This window comes from Balaenoptera musculus, chromosome X (assembly GCF_009873245.2).
Source record: "Balaenoptera musculus isolate JJ_BM4_2016_0621 chromosome X, mBalMus1.pri.v3, whole genome shotgun sequence".
NCBI classification, from domain to species: domain Eukaryota; kingdom Metazoa; phylum Chordata; class Mammalia; order Artiodactyla; family Balaenopteridae; genus Balaenoptera; species Balaenoptera musculus.
Window position 1 is genome coordinate 1,208,594 of NC_045806.1, and position 17,289 is coordinate 1,225,882.

The window sequence follows — 17,289 nt, forward strand, 5'->3', positions numbered from 1 at the left end:
ACTGCTACTACAATTATTGCTACTACAACTGTTGCCACTCTTGTTACTACTGCTAGGCTAACGACTACTACAAGTATTGTTACTATTAATACAACAACTATTGCCACTATTGTTACCACTGCTACTACGACTACTACTCCTATTCCAATCATTGCTACAACAACAACTACTACTGCTATTATTACTACTACTGTTAAAGAAAAAGCTGAGCAGGACAGAAAAAGTGGTAAAAACAGACTTCATTCAGGACTAGTGCAATAGGGCAAAGAGAGCTCAGTATAGAGCCAGACTCAACTGCAAAGGCAGCGTGGGCAAGTGGGGCTTTACAGCCATGGAGCAGGTGAGGGTCAGTGGATGGAAAACTACTAACAGGAAAATTAGGGGTGAGGGGATTCTGGCTAAACTGACCTCACAGGATTCCTGCTGAAGGCAGGGAAGGGTGACCAGACATCACCTGGGGGGTGGGGTGGGGCGTGGAGGGTGAGGAACCTGATCAGATATTGAGATGAGCAGATATGAAGTTGACCAGACATGGAGATGACCAGATATGAAGGGTGTGGGTTCTGGTTAAACCGACTAAGCGTGGCTCTTGCTAAAATTGGACAATGCAGAAATGTCCACAAAAGTCCAAACATCAGACCTCACTGAAGAATTTAGGGGAGCCTGAGAGAGTCTGGTTGAGGAGACAATTTCTGTCACTACAACGACTACTAATATAGCTTCTGCTATTAAGAGGAGCTCCTACTGCTTCTCAGTGGAAGACCCTCAAGTCAGATACCAGGGAGGTGAGAACCTTGGCTGCTACACAGCGTTCTGTGACCGCTTCCCTGGGCATGTCCCGGCAGAACCCAGATGACTCTCCACCAGGGGTTCTGGGTATTTCTTCCCTAGAAGGAATTTCTGCCCTCCATCTCTAAAATTCTAGACCTTAGGGGTTTTCCAATAGATGGCGACCACGTTTGGAAATTAACCATTGGCCCCAACACTTAAATACAAGTCATTTCCTTTTCCTGCGCCTGATACTGTCTGAATTAGCATCCAGACTCTTCCACGTTTACAAACTCTGTGACCTTGACGCTGACTCAAGCATTGTGCCTCAATTTTCTCATTTATAAATACGGCCAGAAGATTGTCTTCCTTCAAGGGCTGTAGTGAAGATGCTGCAAGTTAAGACATGCCCTGTGCCCTGAGCAGGGCTTAAATCCTAGATATCGTGGTCGAGTATTTGATTGTATTCTGTTCGCATTTTGCGCCTGACTCTCACGTATAATTCATGTGCAGCAAAGGCTCCATGGATTGGCTGAACTGCTCTTGACCCAGCTATGACTCAGACCCAAATGGGCCTCATGTGGCCCTGCCGTATGGTACCCTCCCTCCTGGTTGTGAGTCCCAGTTGGACCCGAGAAAGTATGCCATAGGGAAATCCTAAGTTGAATCTCTGTCTCGGAAGACCCACTGCAGAGGATGGTCACCATGATTAATATGGCAGGGGATTACCTATCTCATCCCCTCAACACCTATAGGTCAAGGTCAGTGTTAAGAATCATATTTTCCACTAAGCAGCTCATGAATACACACACCGTTTACTGACACACACAAGGGTACTCACCAGGGACTGAGTCAACGATTCTACAGATGGCACGGGAGTTTGTCTCTGTGGATTTGGACCATCCCACTTCCATTTTCTGCGTATTCAATAGGGTCTTCCATAAAGTCAAGGGACTCTCCTGAGTTTCTGAAATGATGAAAAGGATAAAACATTTCAGTAGATTCATGGATGCCTGGTTCTTAAAATATCCTGTCTTAGATAGATCTCCTTCCTATACAATTGTAATTTTTTCTTTGTAGCACATGCCAGTTGAGGATTTTAGCAAATACTTTAATTCTTAGAAAGGTTTTCAATTCCAAATTTTCATGTGGGAAGACTTCTCCCCCTCTTTAAGGAACACTAATCTACAGAGGAAGGGATCAAACACATTACAATCAACTCATTTTGATTTTGTTCCTCAGAGAAGACTATGCAAATTATTTAGTCATCGTCAGAAAATCCTATTAAAGATATTTTATCCCTGTTCCATGGCTTGATAGATTTGAAGACAAGGATGACTTGGCTGTGCCCTGATTTTGTGTGTGTGTGTGTGTGTGTGTTCAAAACCCTTTAATTTCTTTAAGGGAATTTTACTATAGGATTTCAGGCTAAAGACAGAAGCCAACAGTACCTATACAGAAATTGTATTCTAAGTCAGGAGTTTTTGTTTTGTTTTGTTTTTGTTTTGTTTTTTGTTTTTGTTTTGTTTTTGAGTTCATGGATTTAATTTTTAAAGAAAAGTTTGTCAAAATCCAACCTTTGTTAAATACACATGTAAAACTAACTTGATTTTGTGCCCTGATTTTTGAAAAACTTTTGAAAATCATTATCTGTTTTGCTTTCTGGTTTTTGATGTCTTTTTTAAGTGTGGATCAAGAATCACCCCCTCTTTACACTTTCTAACCGCTCTGGAGGCAAATAATTTGCATAACACAAAAAATGTTCGATTCAGGGGATAAATCTATTTGGCTGCAGGATTCATTCGTTTACTTAGAAAGTGGTTTCCTCTCCACCACCTGAGTCTGCAGCACCACACGGTTACCGAGTAGAATATAGTTAATTGTATTAACGGTATTGAAAATTAACACTACTTTGGGAGCGATAGATAATTCTATAATGGTTTCACTGTGGAATTTTTAATAATGATTTTCTTCCCCTCATCAGTGCTTGGAGGTCCAATAACATTGTGTCATTTCTTGTGGCTGAGATGAAATGAAGCCAAACCAGTATTGGGTCTTCTGTTATTTTTATCTTTCCATGAGCACTTGTAGAGTATTCTTCATCTTGTTTGACAATGCTACCAGAACATGTCTAGAATTGGTTTTCTTTCAAATTTTCACTGAGAAGTCAGTATGTAGTCATTTTTCTATTTCTCTGGCTTAAAACATTTACCTTCTATCATTTCTATAATTACTGCTTCTGGTCCGTCTATCCCATATTCCTTTGTAGGAAATCCTTTTTCACAGATTGGCTTTGGCGATTCTTCTTAACGTCTCAAAATTGATCTTTTTTTTTTTCCCCCTTAAGCATTTTAAATTTTCCTCTGCATGCTGGGAAGATTTTTTTCCTCGTCAGTTTTCTACTTCACCCAAATTTGATTTCTCACAGTGCAAAGTGCCTGCATCAGTACTTTAAACTCAGCAATCATGTTTTTCTATTGCGTGCAGACCATTTTATCTCAGTTTGTTTATTTCTCAGGATCAAATATTCCAATTTCCTCTGAATCTCAAAAATCTTCTGAACCTCATTTTTTTACTAAAATCTTTTCTTTTTTTTATTGAAGTATACTTGATTTACAATGTTGTGTTAGTTTCAGGTGTACAGCAAAGTGATTCAGTTATACATACATATTTATCTATTCTTTTTCAGATTCTTTTCCCTTATAGGTTATTACAAGACATTGAATATCATTCCCTGTGCTGTACAGTAGGACCTTGTTTATTTTATATATAGTAGTGTGACTCTAATCCCAAACTACTAATTTATCCCTCCCCTGCTTTTTCCTTCTTTTTCAATTACTCTGGTTTGTATTTTAGTTGGTTTTATACGTGGCAATATGTCCAGCTAAACTCCTTCTGTGATTCTGGTATAGGAGTGCCACCAGCTCCTGTTTTCTTTTAGACATGACATTGATTTCTCCCTCTTTGAACCCCTATTAGTCATTTTAATTGGAGTTTGGACATGTAGGAGGAAGTCACAGTCTTGATAAGATTCTGCTCTGTGGGTCAGCCTTGGGGGATGGGCAGCTCCTCAGGGGAGGAGAAGGTGGAAGACATCCTGGGGGGAGGAGATTCTGCTTGTAGGGATGGGAGGCAGGTGAGAACGGTCATCTCCTCTCTCATCCACCTAACACATTTTGCTTATTTGTGAGGCAGGTCCTGGGAGGTGTGGACAGCCTCCCATTGGAAACTCTTCCTGCTCCCAGGGAACATCTATTGCACTAGGAGGGATAAACGGTGAACAGAAAAAAGAAATGAAGAACTAAAGAATCTGATATGGGGACTTCCCTGGTGGCACAGTGGTTAACACAACTAGAGAAAGCCCGCACACAGCAATGAAGACCCAACACAACCAAAAAATAAATAAATAAATAAAATTAAATTTAAAAAATTAAGAATCTGATATGTGTCTTGAGGAAGTAAACAGATGGTGGGAGAGGTCCCTGTGAATGGAAAAATCAAAGAAAGTCTCTCTGAGGGGGTGACATTCATCTTGAAGCCCAAGAAAGAATGAACACCCAGGAAAGGAGCATAGGAGACCATTGAGGACCAGTGGGTTAAAGAACAGAAAGAAGCCTGCTGTGCCTGAAATGAGTAGGGCAGGTGAGAGAGTGGGGTGAGATGGAGAGACTGAGGCCCCAGAAGATCACACTGGGTCTTGTAGGATACGGTGGGGAGATGGAGAGTTTAGAGTCTGTGGCATGGACGTGAGGCTGTGCAGTTGGAGGTGAGGCTGTGAAGCTGGAGACGCAGCTGCCTGGAGTATGAGCTGGAGGATGGTAACAAAAGGTAGGATGCTTAGGAGACTAAGGCTGTGGTCCAGGTTCATCATGTGCCTGGGTCTGGGCTGCTGGCTGCCGTGATGGGGATAATTGGACATGCCTGTCATGGATAGAATTAGCAAAGCCTAAAAATGTATTAAATATGGGGAAGGAGGAAGAATCAAGCTTCCGTGTCGGTTTGAGCAACTGAATGATGCTATTTACAAGGATGAGTTGTATGGACTAAATTGTGTCCCTCCCCCAAAATTCCTATGTTGAACCCCTGCCCCCCAGTGGGATGGTGTTAGGAGGTGGGTGTTTGGGAGGTGATTAGAGGTAGATGAGGTCTTGAGGGTGGAGCCCCCATGATGGGATTACTGATGTTATTAAGAAGAGAAAGAGACCAGATCTCTCTCTCCACCATGTGAGGACACAGCAAGAAGGATGCCATGTGTAAGCCAGGAAGAGAGCCTCGCCAGGAACTGAATCTGCCCACACCATGATCTTGGACATCTAGCTTCCAGAACTGTGAGAAAATAAATTACTTTTGTTTAAGCTACCCACTCTCTGGCATCTTGAGCTAAGACATTGAGGTGTGGTGGACTTTTGTTGGTTTTGCCTTATCCAGAGGCAGTGCAGCTGCCTTTCTTTTGGTGAGCGACCCTATTTCTCTCTGTGAAGGGTTCTTCCACCATTAATAATATTAGTCATGGATGACTTATAGTTGATGGCTCAAGTCTTCTGAGAATCTTTTGGTCAGAAAATGGGATTGGGACCATCCGTCCCACTTAAGTTTGTCTAAATCTATTAAAATAATCACACTGATGTGTTGGTGACCATTGGTGCCTGATGTTTCTCTTATATCCAGAAAACAGGAAGGGACAAGGCCCAGTCACAGATGTGATCGGACAGGTAGATGATTTGTCACCAGAAGACCCCACCAGATGGGAATGTGGGAGACTTGTTGAAGGTGTCTAGTTGCCATCTGGGTTCATCTTGGGAGCCACCTGCATCTGAATTGTCATATTTGACTGTCAAAGAGTCAACTACCAGGATCCACCTGGGAGGTCATATCATCCCTTACCCAAAAGAGTGATGCTTGCTTTGTGGACAGAAGGTGTTGTAAAATTTCCCCAATATTCCTCTACTGTGAAATATTCCTGCCCTGAGACAGACTAATGATCTCAGTGGGGCTTAACCCTGAATCATTTTCTCCATTTCTGCATATACTGTGCAGGTGAAATAATTATCCTTCCGCACTCACATGCCATCTTGTTATATCAACTATGCACACTCATACGTGCTGCATGATTCAGGCAGATTCACATGATAAGCGTATTAGATGTTTCACCTACCGGCTATTGGGTTGAAATCCCCTTGAGTGGAGTAGATCATACTTGATATTTTAACTAGTTTTTAAGGTCTGTATTTTCACTGGAAGGTCGAGCTTCTCTTCCAACTTCGTTCTTGTGGGCAGAATTCGCCTTCTTTTTAGATGTGGTACATATATACAATGGAATATTACTCAGCCATAAAAAGAATGAAATAATGCCATTTGCAGCAACATGGATGGACCTAGAGATGATCAGACTAGGTGAAGTAAACCAGACAAAGACAAATGCCATATGATATTGCTTCTATGTGGAATCCTAAAAAAAAAAAAAAAGATACAAATGAACTTATGTACAAAACAGAAATAAACCCACAGACATAGAAAACAAACTTATGGTTACCAAAGGGGAATGGGTGGGGGAGGGATAAATTAGGAGTGTGGGATTAACAGATACACGCTACTGTATATAAAATAGATAACCAACAAGAACCTACTGTATAGCACAGGGAACTCCACTCAATATTCTGTAATAACCCAAGTGGGAAAAGAATCTGAAAAAGAATAGATACATATATATGTTTAACTGAATCACTTTGCTGTACACCTGAAACTAATACAACATTGTAAATAAACTGTACTTCAATTAAGAAAATAAAAAAATAAAAACAACAACAAACAATTAAAAAAAAAGAATTCCTCTACTTTTAAAGGGCTTCTCTGATTAGGTCAGGTCCACTCAGGATAATCTTCTGATGAATTCAAGTTAACCCATAGCTACACTGTCACAGGAGTGACACCTATGGTGCTCACAAGTCCTGCTCACACTGCAGGGGAGGAGATTACACAGGGTGTGTTCACCAGGGAACACAAGTCTTGAGGCCACCTTGGAACCCTGCTTACCACTGCCCCTTCCTACCCAGCCTGGGCCTCTGGGGTCCCAGCGTGTCTCCCCGTGAACACATCTGAGATCTGACAGGTGCCTCATCAGATTTCTGGGGCACGTCCAGATCCACTCACAGAGACACCCTCCCTGGTCTATAAAGGGGTTCCATGAGCTCAAGGCAAGAGGCAAGGTTGCACAAAGCAATCGCATTTTCATGAAATTGGATTTCTCTACTTTTTAAAAGGCACGTGTAAGTCTTTTTTTTCTTCCCCCAAGAGTAGGAGTTCTCAAAATACCCCTTACAACACAACACAAGTTTGTGTTAAGTTTAAACAAGCACACCCACTCCATCTCCCCCTCCCCCCCATCTGGGCTCAAGAATTCTTCCTCTTCCTCTCGAGCCCTGATTATCTGCCCAGTCTGGCCCCTTTCCCCACAACACACTCTTTGAATTATGAGGCCCTTTATCCTCAATTCTCCTGAGACGAAAAAGTGACAATCAATTCATTTGGCCAGTTGACACGTGGGAATCCCCATTTACCCATCACAGCTTTGCAAACTCTATGTGACTGAGTGTAAGGTGGCCTTGCTGCCTTCTCCCCACCTGTCGGGCAGCCTCACAGAAGCTGAGATAGAGCACGGGCTCAATTCAAGCCTGCCTTTTCTAGGAGAGATTGAGCTTCTACTTTCCAGGGACTAAACAGTAAATTCCAAAGAGCCTTGTGCAGTTTTATTGGGCTTCCCTGATTATCTCACACCAGTCAGAATGGCCGGCATCAAAAAGTCTACAAACAATAAATGCTGGAGAGGGTGTGGAGAAAAGGGAACCCTTCTACACTGTTGGTGTGGATGTAAATTGGTGCAGCCACTATGGAGAACAGTATGGAGGTTCCTTAAAAAACTAAAAATAGAGCTACCATATGATCCAGCAATCCCACTCCTGGGCATATATCCAGAGAAAACCACAATTCTAAAGGATGCATCCACTCCTATGTTCATAGCAGCACTATTTACAATATCCAAGACAATGGAAGCAACCTAAGTGTCCAAGGACAGAGGAATGGATAAAGAAGATGTGGTATATGTATACAATGGAATATTATTCAGCCATCAAAAAGAATGAAATAATGCCATTTCTAGCAACATGGATGGACCTAGAGATTATCATACTAAGTGAAGTAAGTCAGACAAAGACAAATATCATATGATATCACTTATATGTGGAATCTAATAAAAATGATACAAATGAACTTATTTAGAAAACAGAAACAGATTCACAGAACTCGAAATCAAACTTATGGTTACCGAAGGGAAATCGGGGGGCAGGGGAGGGATAAATTAGGAGTTTGGGACTGACATATACACACTACTATGTATGAAATAGATAACTAACAAGGACCAACTGTATAGCACAGGGAACTCTCTCAATATCCTGTAAGAACTTATATGGGAAAGAAATCTGAAAAAGAATGGATATATATATGTATAACTGATTCACTTTGCTGTACACCTGAAACTAACACACCATTGTAAATCAACTTTACTCCAATATAAAATTAAAAATAAAAACCCAGAAAAAAACACTCTTGATTGGTGAAAAAAAAGTGTCATTTTAACCATTTAAAAACATATGGTTCAGTGGCATTAAGTACAGTCACATGGTTTTGCAACCGTCACTATCACCCATCTCCAGAACTCATCCTTCTTGGAAAACTGAAGGTGTCGCCATTAAACACTCACTCCTCATCCCCCTCCCCCAGCCCCTGGTACCCACCCTCCTACTTTCCGTCGCTGTGAATTTGACTCCTCCAAGGACCTCACAGGAGTGGAATCAAACAGTATTTGTCCTTCTGTGTCTGGCTTATTTCACTCAGCATCATGTCCTCAAGGTTCATCCATGCCGTAGCCTGTGACAGAATGTCCTTCCTTTTTAAAGACTGAATCATATTCCCTTGCACGGACGGCCCACATTTTACTTATCCATTCACCCCTCCATGGACGCTTGGGTTGTTTGCACATTTTAGCTGTTGTGGATTCTGCTGCTATGAACATGGGTGTGCAAATCTCTCTTCATGACTCTACTTTCAATTCTTTTGGGTGTACACCCAGAATTGGAATTGCTGGATCCTATGGTAATTCTATTTTTAATTTTTGAGGCGCTGCCACGCTGTTTCCTGCAGCAGCTGCACCATTTATATACCCACCAACAGTGCACAGGGACCCCTGTTTCCCTACATCCTTGCCAACACTTGTCATTTCCTATTTTTAAAAAATAGTGGCCATCTCAATGGGTATGCCCAGTTCCTCTTTACGCTCATATTTTCTTGCCCAAAACTTTTCCCAGCATTGTTCATACCCCTGGAATCTGCCCTGACAAGGAATCTACATTGTTACCTTTTCTGGTCTCTTCTACCATGGAAGTCCATACCACTATGAACCCCAATTTCATACAGAATACCAGGGTATCTCCCAGAAGGGGGTTACAGTTAGTATTTATAAGTATCTGTCCTGGTGTTTGACTGGGGCCAGGGGATCGGATAGTTTGGGGCAGAGACAGCGGTGCCCGCTTATCTGTCCATCTGGTCCCCACATTTCCCGGCATGGCTTGGAGGCCACAGGAGCAGTCCTGGTCCAGCATCACATGTGCAAATGTGAGGGGTGTGCCGCCCACAAGTGACCCTCCAGTGTCTCTGTCTTTCCACGTCAGCTAAGGAACTCAGCATTTAGATGATGAATCGTCGGCTAATACCTCTGCATCACCAGGGGCAACACGTTTGCCCTCGAGTTAGATAATCTTTGTTGGGTGAAGCCTCTGGTTAATTTGTTTTACCTGTTGACCCCTTGGAGAACAAGCAACTAATCTCTTTGCCTAATGGATCTCCCAGGGCTGAGAGAAGGATGCCTGTGTATTCAAATTTAAATTCTCCCCAAATCAAACCCTGCAGAGGGGATCCTTTCTAACAGCCAATCTAAAGGCCTGTCACCTGACTTTGCAAAGAAGATTCATTCTTGGTCGTGCTCTTCAGAAAGCAGAATAAATTAGAGTGCATTTGAAAATCAAGGGGGTTGACGCTCCTTGGAATTTTCCATTTGGGCGGCAGTTGGTGGAATTCAAGTCCTGTCCCACTCCTAGTTTATGCTGATCTTTTTCCTGTATTTGTGCTCTTTTTTTTTTTTTTTCTTTTCTAATTCTACCTAAAAGTGAGTATCTTACAGGCATTAAAATTGGGTTGGTGTAATAAAAAAAAAAAAAAAAAAATTGGGTTGGTGTAGATACAACAGAGAACAGTGAGTGACCCAGGATGGAATGACTGGAAACTAGAAAACATGACCACTACTTCCTGCTGGATCCTCCGCTATCCCATGACAGGATAATATATGTCAACCCACAGTTGAGATTTCCTGAATGGAAGCACATTTCGGATTATCACAGGAAAACACATTTCATGACAGGTGGAGGTTTTCATACTGACTTATAAAAATATGGTTGGGGAGTAACCACAAAAGATCTCATAAAACTAATTCTAGTTACATCCAATCTTTCAGAAAATCTGCCTGCTTTCCATGTTGGAAACGGATTCTTTCATTTACCTTTGCTGATACTTTGAAAATTTATAAATTTACTTACTCTTACTCACATTTCCCTATTTGTCTTGGGCTACATTTTCCAAGTTCAAAACCAGAGTCAAAGAAAAAGGACGGTTGAAGGAAATTCCGATATCCTGACATGCATCTCTCTTACCCAAAGGCAGAAGCATTGCTAGCCTGATTTTCCACTTGCAAATCAGAAATTGGAATATTTCTAAAAAAACTGGAACAGATTAGCTTGGCTCCAGAGGTCAAAATCATAAAATGTCCAAGCATTTATTAAAGCTGGAAGACCTAGTCATAAATTTCCAAGCATGCCTCTTGTGATTTAAAATGCAGAATTCTACTGTAGGGGGCGGGGTCAAGATGGCAGAGTAGAAGGATGTGGAGTTTGCATCTCCTCATAACCAGGGCACCTACTAGGCACTGGTGGGGGACCTCAGACACCTAAGGGGATGGGAGGAATCCCCGCATGACTTGGTAGGATGTGGAGGGGAAGGAGCAGGGTGGGTGATGAGAGGTGGAGGCGGGATGGGACTGGTGTCCCTCGGGGATGGCTGGGGGAGGGGAGGGGAGGGGAGGGGAGGGGAGGGGAGGGGAGGGGTTCCCACCCTCAGAAAGGCCCACTCATGGCGAGGGGATCAGTGGGGACGGGGAGAGACCTTCAGGGGATTGGAGGATCAGAGGAGAACAAAGCCAGCATCTCCCCTGCCTGCTCGGCCCCGGCGAGCCTGCTGGGGTCCCGGGCCTGAAACTCTGCCCTCTGGAGCCCCCTCTGGCCATGTGTGTCTTGGATCTAAGTCCCCTCTCCCCCAGGGCCTCCTCTGGCCTTTTTTTTTTTTTTGCTGTTGTGGTTCTGTTTTGCTTTGTTGTTGTTTCATTTTCATTTTTTCTAATATATTTTTTATCTTTCTAATTTTATTTTATTTTTTATTCTTTGTTATTTTTCTGCTCTTTTCCGTTTGTTCCTTTTTTTTTCTTTTGCCACGCCATGTGGCTTGTGGGATCTTGGTTCCCAGGCTGGGGGTTGGGCCTGAGCTCCTGTGGTGGGAGTGCCATGTACAAACTGCTGGACTAACAAGAGAACCTCAAACCCCAGGGAATATTAAGCAGAGTGAGGTCTCCCGGAGGTCCTCATCTCGGCACCAAGACCTGGCTCCATCCAACTGCCTCCAAACTCCAGTGCTGGAGGCCTCAAGCCAAACAACCAATAAGACAGGAATACAGCCTGACCCATCAAAAAAAATGAGATGACAAAAAAATATGTTACAGGGCTTCCCCAGTGGCGCAGTGGTTGAGAGTCTGCCTGCCAATGCAGGGGACACGGGTTCGAGCCCTGGTCTGGGAAGATCCCACATGCCGCGGAGCGGCTGGGCCCGTGAGCCATGATTACTGAGCCTGCGCGTCTGGAGCCTGTGCTCCGCAACTAGAGAGGCCGCGATAGTGAGAGGCCCGCGCACCGCGATGAAGAGTGGACCCCGCTTGCTGCAACTAGAGAAAGCCCTTGCACAGAAACGAAGACCCAACACAGCCAAAGTAAATAAATTAATTAATTAAAAAAAATTAAAAAAAAATATGTTACAGATGAAAGAGCAAGGTAAAAACCTACAAGACCAAATAAATGAAGAGGAAATAGGCAACCTACCTGAAAAAGAATTCAGAGTAATGATAGTAAAGATGATCCAAAATCTCGGAAAGGAAATGGAGGCATGGATCGAGAAAATACAAGAAATGTTTAACAAGGACCTAGAAGAACTAAAGAACAAACAAACAGTGATGAACAACACAATAAATGAAATTAAAAATACACTAGAAGGAATCAATAGCAGAATAACTGAGGCAGAAGAACGGATAAGTGAGCTGGAAGATTAAAATGGTGGAAATAACTGCCAGGGAGCAGAATTAAGAAAAAAGGATGAAAAGAATTGAGGACAGTCTCAGAGACCTCTGGGACAACACAAAACACACCAATATTCAAATTATAGGGGTCCCAGAAGAAGAAGAGAAAAAGAAAGGGTCTGAGAAAATATTTGAAGAGATTATAGTGGAAAACTTCCCTAACATGGGAAAGGAAATAGTCAATCAAGTTCAGGAAGTGCAGAGAGTCCCATACAGGATAAACCCTAGGAGAAACACACCAAGACACATATTAATCAAACTAACAAAAATTAAATTCAAAAAAAAAAAATTAAAAGCAGCAAGGGAAGAGCAACAAATAACATACAAGGGAATCCCCATAAGGTTATCAGCTTATTTTTCAGCAGAAACTCTGCAAGCCAGAGGGAGTGGCAGGACATATTTAAAGTGATGAAAAGGAAAAACCTACAACCAATATTACTCTACCCAGCAAGGATCTCATTCAGATTCAATGGAGAAATCAAAAGCTTTTCAGACAAGCAAAAGCTAAGAGAGGGGCTTCCCTGGTGGCGCAGTGGTTGAGAATCTGCCTGCCAATGCGGGGGACACGGGTTCGAGCCCTGGTCTGGGAAGATTCCACATGCCGCGGAGCAACTGGGCCCGTGAGCCACAACTACTGAGCCTGCGCACCTGGAGTCTGTGCTCCACAACAAGAGAGGCCGCGATAGTGAGAGGCCCACGCACCGCGATGAAGAGTGGCCCCCACTTGCCGCAACTGGAAAAAGCCCTCGCACAGAAACGAAGACCCATCACAGCCATAAATAAATAAAGAATACTGGTCAAAAAAAAAAAAAAAACTCATTAAAAAAAAAAAAAAAAAAAAAAAAAAGCTAAGAGAATTCAGCACCACCAAACCAGCTTTACAACAAATGCTAAAGGAAATTCTCTAGGCAGGAAACACAAGAGAAGACCCACTAAAACGAACCTAAAACAATTAAGAAAATGGTAATAGGAACAAATATATCAATAAGTACCTTGAATGTAAATGGGTTAAATGCTCCAACCAAAAGACCTAGACTGGCTGAATGGGCAAAAACAAGACCCGTATATACGCTATCTATAAGAGACCCACTTCAGACCTAAGGACACATACAGACTGAAAGTGAGGGGATGGAAAAAGATATTCCATGCAAATGGAAATCAAAAGAAAGCTGGAGTAGCAATACTTTTATCAGATAAAATTAGACATTAAAATAAAAACTGTTACAAGAGGCAAGGAAGGACACTACATAATGATCAAGGGATCGATCCAAGAAGATATGACAATTATAAATATTTATACACCCAACATAGGAGCACCTCAATACATAAGGCAAATGCTAACATCCATAAAAGGGGAAATCGACAGTAACACAATAGTAGTAGGGGTCTTTAACACCTCACTTACACCAATGGAGAGATTATCCAAACAGAAAATAAATAAGGAAACACAAGCTTTAAATGACACAACAGACCAGATAGATTTAATTGATATTTATAGGACATTCCACCTGAAAGACGCAGAATACAATTTCTTCTCAAGTGCACATGGAACATTCTCCAGGACAGATCACGTCTTGTGTCACAAATCAAGCCTTGGAAAATTTAAGAAATGTGAAATCATATCAAGCATCTTTTCTGACCACAATGCTATGACATTAGAAATCAATTACAAGAAGAAAACTGTAAAAACACAAACACATGGAGACTAAGCAATACGCTAATAAATAACCAATAAATCACTGAAGAAATCAAAGAGGACATAAAAAAATTCATAGAAACAAATAACAATGAAAACATGAAGACCCAAAACCTATGGGACGCAGCAAAAGCAGTTCTAAGAGGGAAGTTTATAGCAATTCAACCTCAACTCAAGAAACAAGAAAAATCTCAAATAAACAATCTAACCTTACACCTAAAGCAACTAGAGAAAGAACAACAAGAAAAAAAAAAAAACCCCGAAGTCGGTAGAAGGAAAGACGTCATAAATATCAGAGCAGAAATAAATGAAATAGAAATGAAGAAAACAACAGCAAAGATGAATAAAATTGGTTCCTGGAGAACATTATCAAAATCGATAAACCTTTAGCCAGACTCATCAAGAAAAAAAAGGGAGAGGATTCAAATCAAGAAAATTAGAAATGAAAAGGGAGAAATTATAACTGACATGACAGAAATACACAGGATCATACGAGACTACTACAAGCAAATCTATGTCAATAAAATGGACAACCTGGAAGAAATGGACAAATTCTTAGAAAGGTATAACCTTCAAAACTGAACCAGGAAGAAATAGAAAATATAAACAGACCTATCACAAGCAGTGAACTTGAAACTGTCATTAAAAATCTTCCAACAAGCAAAAGTCCAGGACCAGATGGCTTCACAGGTGAATTCTATCAAACATTAAGAGAAGAGCTAACACCTAACCTTCTCAAACTCTTTCCAAAAATTGCAGAAGAAGGAACACTCCCAAACTCATTCTATGAGGCCACCATCACCCTGATATCAAAACCAGGCAGAGATACTACAAAAAAAGAAAATTACAGTCCAATATCACTGATGAACATAGATGCAAAAATCCTCAACAAAACACTAGCAAACAGAATCTAACAAAACATTAAAAGGATCATACACCATGATCAAGTGGGATTTATCCCAGGGATGCAAAAGATTCTTCAATATATGCAAATCAACCAATGTGATACACCATGTTAACAAATTAAGGAATAAAAAACATATGATAATCTCAATAGATGCAGAAAAAGCTTTTGACAAAATTCAACACCCATTTATGATAAAAAAAAAAAAACTCTCCAGAAAGTGGGCATAGAAGGAACTACCTCAACATAATAAAGCCCATATATGACAAACCCACAGCTAACATCTTCCTCAAGGGAGAAAAGCTGAAAGCATTTCCTCTAAGAGCAGGAACAAGACAAAGATGTCCACTCTTGCCACTATTATTCAAAATAGTTTTGGAAGTCCTAGCCACAGTAATCAGAGAAGAAAAAGAAATAAAAGGAATATAAATTGGAAAAGAAGTAAAATTGTCACTGTTCGCAGATGACATGATACTATACATAAAAAATCCTAAAGGTGCCACCAGAAAACTACTAGAATTAATCAATGAATTTGGTAAAGCTGCAGGATACAAAATTAATGCACAGAAATCTCTTGCATTCCTATACTCTAACAAAACAAAAGATCAGAAAGAGAAATTAAAGAAAGAATCCCATTTACCATTGCAACAAAAAGAATAACATACCTAGGAATAAGCCTACCTACACAGGCAAAAGAACTGTACTCAGAAAACTATAAAACACTGATGAAAGGACTCAAAGATGACATAAACAGATGAAGAGATATTCCATGTTCTTGGATTGGAAGAATCAATATTGTGAAAATGACTATACTACCCAAAGCAATCTACAGATTCAATGCAATCCCTATCAAATTATCAATGGCATTGTTCACAGAAGTAGAACAAAAAATTTTACAATTTGTATGGAAACACAAAAGACCCCAAATAGACAAACAATCTTCAGAAAGAAAAATGGAGTTGGAGGAATCAGGCTCCCTGACTTCAGACTATACTACAAAGCTACAGTAATCAAGACAGTATGGCACTGGCACAAACACAGAAATATAGATCAACGGAACAGGATAGAAAGCCCAGAGATAAACCCACGCACATATGGTCACCTAATCTATGACAAAGAAGGCAAGAATATACAATGGAGAAAAGACAGTCTCTTCAATAAGTGGTGCTAGGAAAACTGGATAGCTACATGTAAAAGAATGAAATTAGAACAGTCCCTAAGACCATACACAAAAATAAACTCAAAATGGATTAAAGACCTAAGTGTAAGACCAGACACTATAAAACTCTTAGAGGAAAATATAGGGAAAACACTCTTTGACATAAATCACAGCAAGATCTTTTTTGATCCACCTCCTGAAGTAATGAAAATAAAAACAAAAATAAACAAATGAGACCTAATTAACGTAAAAGCTTTTGCACAGCAAAGGAAATAAACAAGACATAAAGACAACCATCAGAATGGGAGAAAATATTTGCAAATGAAGCAACTGACAAAGGATTAATCTCCAAAATACACAAACAGCTCATGAAGCTCAATATTATATATAAAAAAAACAAACAAAAAAAACCCAATCCAAAAATGGGCAGAAGACCTAAATAGACATTTCTCCAAAGAAGACATACAGATGGCGAAAAAGCACATGAAAAGATGCTCAACATCACTAATTATTAGAGAAGTGCAAATCAAAACTACAATGAAGTATCCCCTCATGCCGGTCAGAACGGGCATCATCAGAAAATCTACAACCAACAAATGCTGGGAAGGGTGTGGAGAAAAGGGAACCCTCCTACACTGTTGGTGGGAATATAAGTTGGTGCAGCCAGTATGGAAAACAGTATGGAGGTTCCTCAAAAACTAAAAATGGAGCTACCATATGACCCAGCAATCCCACTTCTGGGCATATACCCAGAGAAAACCGTAATTCAAAAAGATACATGCACCCCAGTGTTCACTGCAGCACTATTTACAATAGTGAGGATGTGGAAACAACCTAAATGTCCATTGACAGATGAATGGTTAAAGAAGATGTGGTACATATACACAGTGGAATATTACTCAGCCATAAAAAGAATGAAATTGGGTCATTTGTAGAGATGTGGACAGACCCAGAGTCTGTCATACAGAGTGAAGTAAGAAAGAAAATAATTATCATATATTAACACATATAGGTGGAATCTAGAAAAATGGTACAGATGAACCTATTGGCAGGGCAGGAATAGAGACGCAGATGTAGAGAACGAATGTGTTGACACGGGGGGAAACAGGAGGGTTGGATGAATTGGGAGATTAGGATTGACATAAATACAGTACCATGTGTAAAATAGGTAGCTCGTGGGAACCTGCAGTATAGCACAGGGAGCTCAGCTCTGTGCTCTGTGATGACCTAAATGGGGGGGATGTGGGGTGGGAGATCCA